This window comes from Triturus cristatus, chromosome 1_1, assembly GCF_964204655.1.
Source record: "Triturus cristatus chromosome 1_1, aTriCri1.1, whole genome shotgun sequence".
Taxonomy (NCBI): Eukaryota; Metazoa; Chordata; class Amphibia; order Caudata; family Salamandridae; genus Triturus; species Triturus cristatus.
In genome coordinates this window covers 1079418651-1079436519 of record NC_140579.1, presented here as the reverse complement: position 1 = coordinate 1079436519, position 17869 = coordinate 1079418651, and positions in this window count along the sequence as shown.

Below are 17869 nucleotides of genomic sequence, written 5' to 3'. Positions count from 1 at the left end.
ATGAAGGGGGCCCCACCCGAGAGCAGTTCCAGCAAGAGCAACAGTCCTGTCCCTCTCTCGAAGGGGTCCGACAGCAGGCGACCGCGCAAGCCAACGGTGACCAGACCGGCACCCACTGGATCTACTGGGCCGAGGGCCTGTTGTACAGTGAACAGAAAGTGGCAGAACTCGGGGCCGGCCGCGTGTTGGTGGTCCCCCTCCGCTTCCGGGAGTTCCTTCTCAACCTGGCCCATGATGTGCCCCTCGCCGGACACTTGGGGCAAGACAAAACGTACAGTCGTCTGGTGACCCACTTCTACTGGCCCCGGATGCGGAGAGATGTGGACAACCACTGCCGGTCCTGCCAGACCTGCCAAGCCAGCGGAAAGACGGGGGGTCGGGTCAAGGCCCCCCTCCAGCCCTTTCCCGCCGTCAGCACCCCGTTTGAACGAGTCGGAATCGACATTGTGGGACCCCTGGACCCCCAAACCGCCCTGGGCCACCGCTTCATCCTGGTCCTCGTGGACCACGCCACCAGGTACCCGGAGGCGGTCCCGCTCAGAACTATAACGGCCCCTGTGGTAGGCCGGGCCTTGATGGGGATCTTCTCCCGAGTGGGATTCCCAGCGAAGTGGTGAGCGACCGTGGCACGAACTTTATCTCCAGGTACATGCGGTCCCTGTGGCAACAATGCGGGGTCACATACAAGTTCACGACCCCATATCCCCCTCAGGGGAACGGGCTGGTTGAGCGGTTCAACCGAACATTGAAAGGGATGATCCAGGGCCTGGAAGAACCCCTCAGGCGGAAATGGGATGTCCTGCTGCCCTGCCTCCTGTTTGCCTATCGGGAGGTCCCGCAGAAGTCCCTGGGGTTCAGCCCGTTTGAACTATTGTATGGGCACCCGGTCCGCGGACCACTCAGCCTGGTCAAGGAGGGCTGGGAGATGAAGCCCCGAGGCGCCCCTCCTGACGTCTACCGATACCTCCTGACCCTCCGAAACCAGACCCGCAAGTTCCGAGCCATAGCCGAAGCCAACCTCGAGGCCAGCCAGGAGGACATGAAGCGGTGGTACGATCGCAACACTTCTACGGTAGAATTCGAGCCAGGTCAGAAAGTATGGGTCATGGCCCCGGTCGAACCCGGCGCCCTCCAGGACAAGTGGACCGGGCCCTTCAAGGTGGTGGAGAAGAAAAGTCCCGTCACCTACCTGGTCGATCTGAAGTCCCCCCGGAACCCCCTCCGGGTCCTACATGCGAACAGGCTAAAACCCCACTTCGCCCGGACCGAACTGAGCCTGCTGCTGGCGACCGACGAGGGGGGCGAGGACGACTCCGAGCCCTTGCCCGACCTCTTGCAATCCGACAGTCACGATGGATCGATCGAAGGGGTCCAACTCGCCTCGTCCCTGACCCCGGAGCAGCGCAACGACTGCCAGCGATTACTGCGGGACTACGCAGCCCTCTTCTCTCTCACCCCGGGGGTGACCCACTGGTGCGTCCACGACGTCGACACCGGGGAGAACCCCCCCATACGACACAGAGCCTACCGGGTGCCTGACCGAGTGCGGGCCTGCATCCAGGCCGAAGTAGCGAAGATGCTGGCCCTGGGGGTCATCGAGCCTTCCGACAGCCCGTGGGCCAGCCCTGTCGTCCTGGTGCCCAAGGCCACAGCTCCCGGTCACCCCCCGGAGTTGCGATTCTGCGTGGACTACCGAGCCCTGAATGTAGTAACCAAGACGGACGCACACCCGATACCCCGGGCCGACGAACTGATCGACCGCCTAGGGGCCGCTCGCTACTTGAGCACGCTGGACCTCACCGCCGGGTACTGGCAAATCCAGCTCACCCCCGGCGCCCAAGAAAGATCCGCCTTTTCGACTCCGGATGGGCATTACCACTTTCGGGTGATGCCCTTCGGAATGAAGAACGCCCCGGCCACCTTCCAAAGACTGGTGAACAAGGTTTTGGCCGGGCTTGAGGCCTTCAGCGCGGCCTACTTAGATGACATTGCCGTGTACAGCAACCACTGGGCCGAGCACCTCCTCCACCTGGAGGCCGTCCTGGCCGCCCTCCAGCGGGCCGGGCTCACAATCAAGGCCAGCAAATGCCAAATCGGCCACGGATCCGTGACCTACCTGGGCCATCAAGTGGGGAGCGGGCAGGTGGCCCCCCTCCAAGCGAAGATAGATGCCATCCAGACCTGGGAACCCCCCACTACCCAGTATGCTGTCCGGGCCTTCCTGGGCCTCACCGGATACTACCGGCGGTTTATCCGGGACTATGGGAGCATTGTTGGCCCCCTCACAGAGTTAACGTCCAAAAAACAGCCCAAGAAGGTACACTGGACACCCCGCTGCCAAACAGCCTTCGACACCCTCAAAACGGCCATGTGTACTGCTCCGGTGCTGCAAGCCCCGGACTACCAGAAGGAGTTCGTGGTACAGACGGACGCCTCCGAGTATGGGATCGGGGCCGTCCTCTCCCAAACTGACGAAAGGGGGCTCGACAGACCAGTGGCCTTCATCAGCCGGCGACTACTGCCCCGGGAGCAACGCTGGAGCACTATTGAGCGCGAGGCCTTCGCTGTGGTGTGGGCCCTCAAGAAGCTCCGGCCCTACCTCTTTGGCGCCCACTTCCGGGTCCAGACCGACCACCGGCCCTTGCAATGGTTAATGCGAATGCGGGGCGAGAACCCCAAGCTGCTGCGATGGTCCATCTCGCTACAATGGATGGACTTTGACGTCGAACACCGGCCCGGCAATGACCACGCCAACGCCGACGGCCTGTCCCGCTTCTTCCGCCTTGACGAGGAGAATCCCCAAGGAGATGGGTGACTCTCCATGCCTTCGGCTGGGGGGGACGCCTGTTGGACCTGGCCTCGTGGCGTGGTCCTTAACCCCCTGGATTGTGGCCATTCCCCGCCCCGGCCGTCACGGGCCACCCGTCTGGACTGCACCAAGGCCCTTCACCCGGAGCTACACGTGGTCGCATACTCCTCGTGGCTCCGCCATCTTGTTGGCATCCACGTCACACCGTGCCCCAGCCGGCGCGACCCCGCTCAACCCAGCCTCGACCCCAACGAAGCCCCGACATCGAGGCACCACGAACTGGCCAGGGGGTGCCGCAGGAACCATTCATCGCCCCGGCGGAGGACAGTATCGATGGGACCCCCAACTGTCCTCCCCTCTCGAGGTGTGATCACCCTGCAAACTCCCATGGGCCTGGCGCCTCTCCTGCTGGGCATCTGGCCACCTCCACCCGGCCACTCCGCCCCCTCGGGCGCATAGGTCCAGACATCAAAGGGCTCCAGACCTATATCTGGGGCGACCCCACCACAGCTCGGCAGTTGTATCCCGGAGTCGAGAGCCCTGCTGATCGAATCGCGGCTGACCCTACGGAGACGAACTCTTGCCGGAACCATCACGAGCCCTGCTGACTGCCTCGCGGCTCCCTCCTGTGAACCCTTTTCTGAACCACCTGGAACATCGGAGCCCTGCAGACGCTGTCGCGGCCCAACCTCGCTGGAACCTTCCTCGGAGCCCTGCTGATGCCGTCGCGGCTCGAGCTGAGCAGAAACCATCTTGAGAGCCCTGCTGATTGAATCGCGGCTCTCCACGAACTGTACGCCAGAGCCCTGCTGACGCCGTCGCGGCTCGACCCCTCCGAGATCGGAGGTCCTCCAGCGTGAGGATAAGAACTGGGCCCCAGGTACCCTCGTACCACACTCCTGCCAAAGACTGTCCCGCTACCCCTACCCTTCCAAAGAGACATTGAGACTTTTGGTGGATCCCTCGATCCCTTCGTGTAAATATTGAACTCGTAACCTTTTATTGATGATAAAGAATTGCTTGTCTTGAGACAACCTCCTTGAGTCCGGTGTGGTGGTGTTACTGTGCTAGTACGGGATAGGAGAAGGATCTCTCAGGAGACTTCTCGGCAGCGCTCGGCTACTTCATGCAGTGAGAGGGCCCCCCCCTGGTGGTCTCACCGACTCCTCGGGGTCCGCCTTCCAACACCGACATTCCGCTCCAATCTTCTCCACTCCCCGACATGCCGCTCCAATCCCCTCCCCGACATGCCGCTCCACTCCCCGACATGCCTCTCCACTCCCTGACATGTAGCTCCACTTCACTCTACTCCCCGACATGCTGCTCCACTCCACTCCCAGACATGCCACTCCACTTCACTCCACTCCCCTCCACTCCCCGACATGCTGCTTCACTCCTTTCCACTCCCGGACATGCCGCTCTGCTCCACTCCCATACATGCCTCTCCACTTCAGTCCACTCCCCGACATGCCACTCCACTCCCTGACATGCCGCTCCACTCCCCGACATGCTGCTCCACTCCCTGACATGCCACTCCACTCCCAGACATGCCGCGCCACTCCCCGACATGCCGCTCCACTCCCCGAAATGCTGCTCCACTCCCCAACTGCCGCTCCACTCCCCGACATGCTGCTCCACTCCCTGACATGACGCTCCACTCCGCGACATGACGCTCCACTGCCCGACATGACGCTCCACTCCACTCCACTCCCCGACATGCCGCTCCACTCCACTCTACTTCCCAACATGCCACTCCACCCTCCGACATGCCGCTCCACTTCACTCCACTCCCCGACATGCCGCTCCACTCCCCGACATACCGCTCCACTTCACTCCACTCCCCGACATGCAGCTCCACTCCTGAAATGCCGTTCCACTCCCGACATGCCGCTCCACTCCACTCCGCTCCCCGACATACCGCTCCACTCCCCAATATGCCGCTTCACTCCACTCCTCGACATGCGGCTCCACTCCCCGACATGCCGCTCCACTCTACTCTCCAACATGCCACTCCACTCCACTCCACTCCCTGACATGCCACTCCACTCCCCAACATGCCGCTCCACTCCACTCCCCGACATGCCGCTCCACTCAACTCCCCAACATACCGCTCCACTCCCCAACATTCCGCTCCACTCCCCGACATTCCGCGCTACGCCCCTCGCCGACATGCTATGCCACTTCACTCCACTCCCCGACATGCCACTCCACTCCCCGAGATGCCGCTCCGCTCCCCGGCATGCCACTCCACTCCTCTCCCTGACATGTCGCTCCACTCCACTCCCTGACATGCCGCTCCACTCCCCAACATGCCGCTCCACTCCACTCCCTGACATGTTACTCCACTCCACTCCCTGAAATGCCACTCCACTCCTCTCCACTCCTCTCTACTCCCGGACATGCCGCTCCACTCCCTGACATGCCGCTCCACTCGCCGACCTGCCATGTAACATCACTCCACTCCATGACATGCAGCTCCACTTCACTCCCCGACATGCCGCTCCACTCCCAAACATGCCGCTCCACTCCCCGACATGCCGCTCCACTCCACTCCCCGACATGCCGCTCCACTCCTCCGAAATGCTGCTCCACTCCCCAACTGCCGCTCCACTCCCGACATGCCGCTCCACTCCCTGACATGACGCTCCACTCCGCGACATGACGCTCCACTGCCCGACATGACGCTCCACTCCACTCCCCGACATGCCGCTCCACTCCAATCTACTCCCCAATATGCCACTCCACCCTCCGACATGCCGCTCCACTTCACTCCACTCCCCGACATGCTGCTCCACTCCCCGACATGCTGCTCCACTTCACTCCACTCCCCGACATGCTGCTCCACCACTGAAATGCCGTTCCACTCCCGACATGCCGCTCCACTCCGCTCCCCGACATGCCGCTCCACTCCCCAATATGCCGCTTCACTCCACTCCAAGACATGCCGTTCCACTCCTCTCCACTCACCGACATGCCATGCAGCTCAACTCCACTCCCCGACATGCCACTCCACTCCACTCTGACATGCCGTTCCACTCCCGACATGCCGCTCCACTCCCCGACATGCTGATTCACTCCACTCCCCGACATGCCACTTTACTCCCCGACATGCCGCTCCACTCCCTGACATGCCGCTCCACTCCACTCCCTGATATGCTGCTCTACTCCCCGACATGCCGCTCCACTCATCCCTGGCATGCCGCTCCACTCCCCGGCATGTCGCTCCGCCCCCCGGCATGCCGCTCCACTCCACTCCTCAACATGTCGCTCCACTCCACTCACTGACATGCCACTCCACTCCCCAATATGCCGCTCCACTCCACTCCCCGACATGCCGCTCCACTCCACTCCCTGACATGCCGCTCCACTCCTCTCCACTCCTCTCTACTCCCCGACATGCAGCTCCACTCCCTCACATGCCACTCCACTCGCCGACCTGCCATGCCACTTCACTCCACTCCACGACATGCCGTTTCACTTCACTCCCCGACATGCCGCTCCACTACCCAACATGCCGCTCTACTCCCCGACATGCCGCTCCACTCCACTCCCCAACATGCCACTCCACTCCACTCCCCGACATGCCGCTCCACTCCACTCGCTGACATGTCGCTCCACTCCTGACATGCCGCTCCACTCCCCGATATCCCGCTCCACTCCACAACATGTCGCTCTACTTCACTCCCCGACATGCTGCTCCACTCCACTCCCCGACATGCCGCTCCACTTCACTCCCCGACATGCCGCTCAAGTCCCCGACATGCCGTTCCACTCTACTCTCCGACATGCCACTCCACTCCGCTCCACTCCCCAACATGCCGCTCTACTCCACTCCCCGACATGCCGCTACACTCTACTCCCCAACATACCGCTCCGCTCCCCGACATTCCGCTCCACTCCCCGACATTCCGCTCCACGCCCCTCGCCGACATGATATGCCACTTCACTCCACTCCCCGACATGCCGCTCCACTCCCCGACATGCCGCTCCGCTCCCTGGCATGCCGCTCCACTCCACTCCCCGACATGTCGCTCCACTCCACTCCCTGACATGCCACTCCACTCCCCAACATGCCGCTCCACTCCACTCCCCAACATGCCTCTCCACTCTACTCCCTGACATGCCGCTCCACTCCTCTCCACTCCCCGACATGCCGCTCCACTCCCTGACATGCCGCTCCACTCGCCGACCTGCCATGCCACTTCACTCCACTCCACGACATGCAGCTCCACTTCACTCCCCGACATGCCGCTCCACTCCCCAACATGCCGCTCCACTCTCCGACATGTCGCTCCACTCCACTCCCCGACATGCCGCTCCACTCCACTCCCCGACATGCCGCTCCACTCCACTCCCCGACATGTCGCTCCACTCCCAACATGCCGCTCCACTCCCCGATATCCTGCTCCACTCCACTCCACAACATGCCGCTCTACTCCACTCCCCGACATGCCACTCCACTCCACTCCCCGACATGCTGCTCCACTCAACTCCCCGACATGCCGCTCAAGTCCCCGACATGCCGCTCCACTCTACTCTCCGACATGCCACTCCACTGCACTCCACTCCCCGACATGCCACTCCCCTTGCCAACATGCCGCTCCACTCCACTCCCCGACATGCCGCTCCACTCCACTCCCCAACATTCCGCTCCACTCCCGGACATTCTGCTCCACTGCCCAACATTCCGCTCCACACCCCTCGCCGACATGCTATGCCACTTCACTCCAATCCCTGACATGCCACTCCACTTCACTCCACTCCCTGACAAGCCACACCACTCCCCGATATGCCGCTCCACTCCCCGACATGCTGCGCTCCATTCCCCGACATGCCGCTCCACTCCTCGACATGCCACTCCACTCCCCGACAAGCTGCTCCACTCCCCGACATGCCGCTCCACTCCACTCCACTTCCCGACATGCCGCTCCAATCCCCTGCCCGACATGCTGCTCCACTAACTGACTTGCTGCTCCACTTCCCGACATGCCGCTCCACTCCACTCCACTCCTCGACGTGCCGCTCCACTTCACTCCACTTCCCAACATGCCGCTCAACTTCACTCAACTCCCTGACATGCCGCTCCACTCCCCGACATGCCACTCCACTCCCCGGCATTCCTCTCCACTCCCCGGCATGCTTCTCCACTCCCCGACATGGCGCTTCATTCCCCAACATGCCGCTTCACTCCATGACATGCCACTTCACTCCTCTCCACTCCCCGACATTCCGCTCCAATCTTCTCCACTCCCCGACATGCTGCTCCAATCCCCTCCCCGACATGCCGCTCCACTCCCCGACATGCCGCTCCACTCCCCGACATGTAGCTCCACTTCACTCTACTCCCCGACATGCTGCTCCACTCCACTCCCAGACATGCCGCTCCACTTCACTCCACTCCCCTCCACTCCCCGACATGCTGCTCCACTCCTTTCCACTCCCCGACATGCCGCTCTGCTCCACTCCCATACATGCCTCTCCACTTCAGTCCACTCCCCGACATGCCACTCCACTCCCTGACATGCCGCTCCACTCCCCGACATGCTGCTCCACTCCCTGACATGCCACTCCACTCCCAGACATGCCGCGCCACTCCCCGATATGCCGCTCCACTCCCCGAAATGCTGCTCCACTCCCCAACTGCCGCTCCACTCCCCGACATGCTGCTCCACTCCCTGACATGACGCTCCACTCCGCGACATGACGCTCCACTGCCCGACATGACGCTCCACTCCACTCCACTCCCCGACATGCCGCTCCACTCCACTCTACTTCCCAACATGCCACTCCACCCTCCGACATGCCGCTCCACTTCACTCCACTCCCCGACATGCCGCTCCACTCCCCGACATGCCGCTCCACTTCACTCCACTCCCCGACATGCCGCTCCACTCCTGAAATGCCGTTCCACTCCCGACATGCCGCTCCACTCCGCTCCACTCCGCTCCCCGACATACCGCTCCACTCCCCAATATGCCGCTTCACTCCACTCCTCGACATGCGGCTCCACTCCACGACATGCCACTCCACTCCTCTCCACTCCCCGACATGCCGCTCCACTCTACTCTCCAACATGCCACTCCACTCCACTCCACTCCCTGACATGCCACTCCACTCCCCAACATGCCGCTCCACTCCACTCCCCGACATGCCGCTCCACTCAACTCCCCAACATACCGCTCCACTCCCCAACATTCCGCTCCACTCCCCGACATTCCGCGCCACGCCCCTCGCCAACATGCTATGCCACTTCACTCCACTCCCCGACATGCCACTCCACTCCCCGAGATGCCGCTCCGCTCCCCGGCATGCCACTCCACTCCTCTCCCTGACATGTCGCTCCACTCCACTCCCTGACATGCCGCTCCACTCCCCAACATGCCGCTCCACTCCACTCCCCGACATGCCACTCCACTCCACTCCCTGAAATGCCACTCCACTCCTCTCCACTCCTCTCTACTCCCGGACATGCCCCTCCACTCCCTGACATGCCGCTCCACTCGCCGACCTGCCATGTCACATCACTCCACTCCATGACATGCAGCTCCACTTCACTCCCCGACATGCCGCTCCACTCCCAAACATGCCGCTCCACTCCCCGACATGCCGCTCCACTCCACTCCCCGACATGCCGCTCCACTCCACTCCCCGACATGCCGCTCCACTCCACTCCCCGACATGTCGCTCCACTCCCGACATGCCGCTCCCCTCCTCGATATCCCGCTCCACTCCACTCCACAACAATGCCGCTCTACTCCACTCCCCGACATGCCGCTCCACTCCACTCCCTGACATGCCGCTCCACTCCACTCCCCGACATGCCGCTCAAGTCCCCGACATGCCGCTCCACTCTACTCTCCGATATGCCACTCCACTGCACTCCACTCCCCGACATGCCACTCCACTCCCCAACATGCCGCTCCACTCCACTCCCCGACATGCCGCTCCACTCCACTCCCCAACATGCCGCTCCACTCCCCGACATTCCGCACCAATCCCCGACATTCCGCTCCATGCCCCTCGCCGACATGCTATGCCACTTCACTCCACTCCCCGACATGCCGCTCCACTTCACTCCACTCCCTGACATGCCGCTCCACTTCCTGACATGCTGCTCCACTCACCGACATGCCGCTCCACTCCACTCCACTCCCCGACATGCCGCTCTAATCCCCGACATTCTGCGCTCCATTCCCCGACATGCCGCTCCACTCCCCGACATGACACTCCACTCCCTGACATGCTGCTCCTCTCCCCGACATGCCGCTCCACTCCACTCCACTCCCCGACATGCCGCTCCAATCCCCTCCCCAACATGCCGCTCCACTTCCCGACTTGCTGCTCCACTTCCCGACATGCTGCTCCCCTTCACTCTACTCCCCGACGTGCCGCTCCACTTCACTCCACTTCCTGACATGCCGTTCCACTTCACTCCACTCCCTGACATGCCGCTCCACTCCCCGACATGCCACTCCACTCCCCGGCATGCTGCTCCACTCCCCGGCATGCTTCTCCACTCCCCGACATGGCGCTCCTATCCCCAACATGCCGCTTCACTCTATGACATTCCACTTCACTCTTCTCCACTCCCCGACATTCCGCTCCACTCCTCTCCACTCCCCGACATGCTGCTCCAATCCCCTCCCCGACATGCCGCTCCACTCCCCGACATGCCGCTCCACTCCCCGACATGTAGCTCCACTTCACTCCCCTCCCCGACATGCTGCTCCACTCCACTCCCAGACATGCCGCTCCACTTCACTTCACTCCCCTCCACTCCCCGACATGCCGCTCCACTCCTCTCCACTCCCCGACATGCCGCTCTGCTCCACTCCCTTACATGCCGCTCCACTTCAGTCCACTCCCCGACATGCCACTCCACTCCCTGACATGCCGCTCCACTCCCCGACATGCTGCTCCACTCCCCGACATGCCACTCCACTCCCAGACATGCCGCGCCACTCCCCGACATGCCGCTCCACTCCCCGAAATGCTGCTCCACTCCCCAACCTGCCGCTCCACTTCACTCCACTCCCCGACATGCCGTTCCAGTCCTGAAATGCCGCTCCACTCCCGACATGCCACTCCACTCCACTCCCCAACATGCCGCTCCACTCCCCAACATTCCGCTCCACTCCCTGACATTCCGCTCCACGCCCCTCGCCGACATGTTATGCCACTTCACTCCACTCCCCGACATGCCGCTCCACTCCCCGACATGCCGCTCCGCTCCCCGGCATGCTGCTCCTCTCCACTCCCCAAGATGTCGCTCCACTCACCTCCCTGACATGCCGCTCCACTCCCCAACATGCCGCTTCACTCCACTCCCCGACATGCCGCTCCACTCCTCTCCACTCCCCGACATGCCGCTCTGCTCCACTCCCTTACATGCCGCTCCACTTCAGTCCACTCCCCGACATGCCACTCCACTCCCCGACATGCCGCTCCACTCCCCGACATGCTGCTCCACTCCCCGACATGCCACTCCACTCCCCGACATGCCGCTCCACTCCCCGACATGCTGCTCCACTCCCCGACATGCCACTCCACTCCCAGACATGCCGCGCCACTCCCCGACATGCCGCTCCACTCCCCGAAATGCTGCTCCACTCCCCAACCTGCTGCTCCACTCCTCGACATGCCGCTCCACTCCCCGGCATGACGCTCCACTCCCCGACATACCGCTCCACTTCACTCCACTCCCCGACATGCCGTTCCACTCCTGAAATGCCGCTCCACTCCCGACATGCCATTCCACTCCCCAATATGCCGCTTCACTCCACTCCTCGACAAGCGGCTCCACTCCACGATATGCTGCTCCACTCCTCTCCACTCCCCGACATGCCGCTCCACTCCACAACATACCTCTCCACTTCACTCCACTCCCTGATATGCCGCTCCACTTCACTCCACTCCCCGACATGCTGGTCCATTTCACTCCACTTCCCGACATGCCGCTCCACTCCTCGACATGCCGCTCCACTCCCCGACATGCTGCTTCACTCCCCGACATGCCGCTCCACTCCACTCCCCAACATGCCGCTCCACTCCCCAACATTCCGCTCCACTCCCTGACATTCCGCTCCACGCCCCTCGCCGACATGCTATGCCACTTCACTCCACTCCCCGACATGCCGCTCTACTCCCCAACATGCCGCTCCACTCCCCGGCATGCCGCTCCACTTCACTCCCCGAGATGTCGCTCCACTCACCTCCCTGACATGCCGCTCCACTCCCCAACATGCTGCTCCACTCCACTCTCCGACATGCCGCTCCACTCCACTCCCTGACATGTCACTCCACTCCTCTCCACTCCTCTCTACTCCCCGACATGCCGCTCCACTCCCTGATCTGCCGCTCCACTCGCAGACCTGCCATGCCACTTCACTCCACTCCACGACATGCAGCTCCACTTCACTCCCCGACATGCCGCTCCACTCCCTGACATGCCGCTCCACTCGCCGACCTGCCATGCCACTTCACTCCACTCCACGACATGCAGCTCCACTTCACTCCCCGACATGCCGCTCCACTCCCCAACATGCCGCTCAACTCCCCGACATGTCGCTCCACTCCACTCCCCGACATGCCGCTCCACTCCACTCCCCGACATGCCGCTCCACTCCACTCCCCGACATGTCGCTCCACTCCCAACATGCCGCTCCACTCCCCGATATCCTGCTCCACTCCACTCCACAACATGCCGCTCTACTCCACTCCCCGACATGCCACTCCACTCCACTCCCCGACATGCCGCTCCACTCAACTCCCCGACATGCCGCTCAAGTCCCCGACATGCCGCTCCACTCTACTCTCCGACATGCCACTCCACTGCACTCCACTCCCCGACATGCCACTCCACTCGCCAACATGCCGCTCCACTCCACTCCCCGACATGCCGCTCCTTTCCACTCCCCAACATTCCGCTCCACTCCCGGACATTCTGCTCCACTGCCCGACATTCCGCTCCACACCCCTCGCCGACATGCTATGCCACTTCACTCCAATCCCTGACATGCCACTCCACTTCACTCCACTCCCTGACAAGCCACACCACTCCCCGATATGCCGCTCCACTCCCCGACATGCTGCGCTCCATTCCCCGACATGCCGCTCCACTCCTCGACATGCCACTCCACTCCCCGACATGCTGCTCCACTCCCCAACATGCCGCTCCACTCCACTCCACTCCCCGACATGCCGCTCCAATCCCCTGCCCGACATGCTGCTCCACTAACTGACTTGCTGCTCCACTTCCCGACATGCCGCTCCACTCCACTCCACTCCTCGACGTGCCGCTCCACTTCACTCCACTTCCCAACATGCCGCTCAACTTCACTCAACTCCCTGACATGCCGCTCCACTCCCCGACATGCCACTCCACTCCCCGGCATTCCTCTCCACTCCCCGGCATGCTTCTCCACTCCCCGACATGGCGCTCCATTCCCCAACATGCCGCTTCACTCCATGACATGCCACTTCATTCCTCTCCACTCCCCGACATTCCGCTCCAATCTTCTCCACTCCCCGACATGCCGCTCCAATCCCCTCCCCGACATGCCGCTCCACTCCCCGACATGCCGCTCCACTCCCCGACATGTAGCTCCACTTCACTCTACTCCCCGACATGCCGCTCCACTCCACTCCCAGACATGCCGCTCCACTTCACTCCACTCCCCTCCACTCCCCGACATGCTGCTCCACTCCTTTCCACTCCCCGACATGCCGCTCTGCTCCACTCCCATACATGCCTCTCCACTTCAGTCCACTCCCCGACATGCCACTCCACTCCCTGACATGCCCCTCCACTCCCGACATGCTGCTCCACTCCCTGACATGCCACTCCACTCCCAGACCTGCCGCGCCACTCCCCGACATGCCGCTCCACTCCCCGAAATGCTGCTCCACTCCCCAACTGCCGCTCCACTCCCCGACATGCTGCTCCACTCCCTGACATGACGCTCCACTCCGCGACATGCCGCTCCACTCCCCGACATGTAGCTCCACTTCACTCCCCTCCCCGACATGCTGCTCCACTCCACTCCCAGACATGCCGCTCCACTTCACTTCACTCCCCTCCACTCCCCGACATGCCGCTCCACTCCTCTCCACTCCCCGACATGCCGCTCCACTCCCCGACATGCTGCTCCACTCCCCGACATGCCACTCCACTCCCAGACATGCCGCGCCACTCCCCGACATGGCGCTCCACTCCCCGAAATGCTGCTCCACTCCCCAACCTGCCGCTCCACTCCTCGACATGCCGCTCCACTCCCCGGCATGACGCTCCACTCCCCGACATGCCGCTCCACTTCACTCCACTCCCCGACATGCCGTTTCAGTCCTGAAATGCCGCTCCACTCCCGACATGCCACTCCACTCCCCAATATGCCGCTTCACTCCACTCCTCGACAAGCGGCTCCACTCCACGACATGCCGCTCCACTCCTCTCCACTCCCCGACATGCCGCTCCACTCAACAACATACCTCTCCACTTCACTCCACTCCCTGATATGCCGCTCCACTTCACTCCACTCCCCAACATGCTGGTCCATTTCACTCCACTTCCCGACATGCCGCTCCACTCCTCGACATGCCGCTCCACTCCCCAACATGCTGCTCCACTCCCGACATGCCGCTCCACTCCACTCCCCAACATGCCGCTCCACTCCCCAACATTCCGCTCCACTCCCTGACATTCCGCTCCACGCCCCTCGCCGACATGTTATGCCACTTCACTCCACTCCCCGACATGCCGCTCCACTCCCCGACATGCCGCTCCGCTCCCCGGCATGCTGCTCCTCTCCACTCCCCAAGATGTCGCTCCACTCACCTCCCTGACATGCCGCTCCACTCCCCAACATGCCGCTCCACTCCACTCCCCGACATGCCGCTCCACTCCTCTCCACTCCCCGACATGCCGCTCTGCTCCACTCCCTTACATGCCGCACCACTTCAGTCCACTCCCCGACATGCCACTCCACGCCCCGACATGCCGCTCCACTCCCCGACATGCTGCTCCACTCCCCGACATGCCACTCCACTCCCAGACATGCCGCGCCACTCCCCGACATGCCGCTCCACTCCCCGAAATGCTGCTCCACTCCCCAACCTGCTGCTCCACTCCTCGACATGCCGCTCCACTCCCCGGCATGACGCTCCACTCCCCGACATGCCGCTCCACTTCACTCCACTCCCCGACATGCCGTTCCACTCCTGAAATGCCGCTCCACTCCCGACATGCCACTCCACTCCCCAATATGCCGCTTCACTCCACTCCTCGACAAGCGGCTCCACTCCACGATATGCTGCTCCACTCCTCTCCACTCCCCGACATGCCGCTCCACTCCACAACATACCTCTCCACTTCACTCCACTCCCTGATATGCCGCTCCACTTCACTCCACTCCCCGACATGCTGGTCCATTTCACTCCACTTCCCGACATGCCGCTCCACTTCTCGACATGTCGCTCCACTCCCCGACATGCTGCTCCACTCCCCGACATGCCGCTCCACTCCACTCCCCAACATGCCGCTCCACTCCCCAACATTCCGCTCCACTCCCTGACATTCCGCTCCACGCCCCTCGCCGACATGCTATGCCACTTCACTCCACTCCCCGACATGCCGCTCCACTCCCCGACATGCCGCTCCGCTCCCCGGCATGCCGCTCCACTTCACTCCCCGAGATGTCGCTCCACTCACCTCCCTGACATGCCGCTCCACTCCCCAACATGCTGCTCCACTCCACTCTCCGACATGCCGCTCTACTCCACTCCCTGACATGTCACTCCACTCCTCTCCACTCCTCTCTACTCCCCGACATGCCGCTCCACTCCCTGATCTGCCGCTCCACTCGCAGACCTGCCATGCCACTTCACTCCACTCCACGACATGCAGCTCCACTTCACTCCCCGACATGCCGCTCCACTCCCTGACATGCCGCTCCACTCAGGTCCCCGACATGCCGCTCCACTCTACTCTCCGACATGCCACTCCACTGCACTCCACTCCCCGACATGCCACTCCACTCGCCAACATGCCGCTCCACTCCACTCCCCGACATGCCGCTCCTTTCCACTCCCCAACATTCCGCTCCACTCCCGGACATTCTGCTCCACTGCCCGACATTCCGCTCCACACCCCTCGCCGACATGCTATGCCACTTCACTCCAATCCCTGACATGCCACTCCACTTCACTCCACTCCCTGACAAGCCACACCACTCCCCGATATGCCGCTCCACTCCCCGACATGCTGCGCTCCATTCCCCGACATGCCGCTCCACTCCTCGACATGCCACTCCACTCCCCGACATGAAGCTCCACTCCCCGACATGCCGCTCCACTCCACTCCACTCCCCGACATGCCGCTCCAATCCCCTGCCCGACATGCTGCTCCACTAACTGACTTGCTGCTCCACTTCCCGACATGCCGCTCCAGTCCACTCCACTCCTCGACGTGCCGCTCCACTTCACTCCACTTCCCAACATGCCGCTCAACTTCACTCAACTCCCTGACATGCCGCTCCACTCCCCGACATGCCACTCCACTCCCCGGCATTCCTCTCCACTCCCCGGCATGCTTCTCCACTCCCCGACATGGCGCTCCATTCCCCAACATGCCGCTTCACTCCATGACATGCCACTTCACTCCTCTCCACTCCCCGACATTCCGCTCCAATCTTCTCCACTCCCCGACATGCCGCTCCAATCCCCTCCCCGACATGCCGCTCCACTCCCCGACATGCCGCTCCACTCCCCGACATGTAGCTCCACTTCACTCTACTCCCCGACATGCCGCTCCACTCCACTCCCAGACATGCCGCTCCACTTCACTCCACTCCCCTCCACTCCCCGACATGCTGCTCCACTCCTTTCCACTCCCCGACATGCCGCTCTGCTCCACTCCCATACATGCCTCTCCACTTCAGTCCACTCCCCGACATGCCACTCCACTCCCTGACATGCCGCTCCACTCCCGACATGCTGCTCCACTCCCTGACATGCCACTCCACTCCCAGACCTGCCGCGCCACTCCCCGACATGCCGCTCCACTCCCCGAAATGCTGCTCCACTCCCCAACTGCCGCTCCACTCCCCGACATGCTGCTCCACTCCCTGACATGACGCTCCACTCCGCGACATGCCGCTCCACTCCCCGACATGTAGCTCCACTTCACTCCCCTCCCCGACATGCTGCTCCACTCCACTCCCAGACATGCCGCTCCACTTCACTTCACTCCCCTCCACTCCCCGACATGCCGCTCCACTCCTCTCCACTCCCCGACATGCCGCTCCACTCCCCGACATGCTGCTCCACTCCCCGACATGCCACTCCACTCCCAGACATGCCGCGCCACTCCCCGACATGCCGCTCGAAATGCTGCTCCACTCCCCAACCTGCCGCTCCACTTCACTCCACTCCCCGACATGCTGGTCCATTTCACTCCACTTCCCGACATGCCGCTCCACTTCTCGACATGTCGCTCCACTCCCCGACATGCTGCTCCACTCCCCGACATGCCGCTCCACTCCACTCCCCAACATGCTGCTCCACTCCCCAACATTCCGCTCCACTCCCTGACATTCCGCTCCACGCCCCTCGCCGACATGCTATGCCACTTCACTCCACTCCCCGACATGCCGCTCCACTCCCCGACATGCCGCTCCGCTCCCCGGCATGCCGCTCCACTTCACTCCCCGAGATGTCGCTCCACTCACCTCCCTGACATGCCGCTCCACTCCCCAACATGCTGCTCCACTCCACTCTCCGACATGCCGCTCTACTCCACTCCCTGACATGTCACTCCACTCCTCTCCACTCCTCTCTACTCCCCGACATGCCGCTCCACTCCCTGATCTGCCGCTCCACTCGCAGACCTGCCATGCCACTTCACTCCACTCCACGACATGCAGCTCCACTTCACTCCCCGACATGCCGCTCCACTCCCTGACATGCCGCTCCACTCAGGTCCCCGACATGCCGCTCCACTCTACTCTCCGACATGCCACTCCACTGCACTCCACTCCCCGACATGCCACTCCACTCGCCAACATG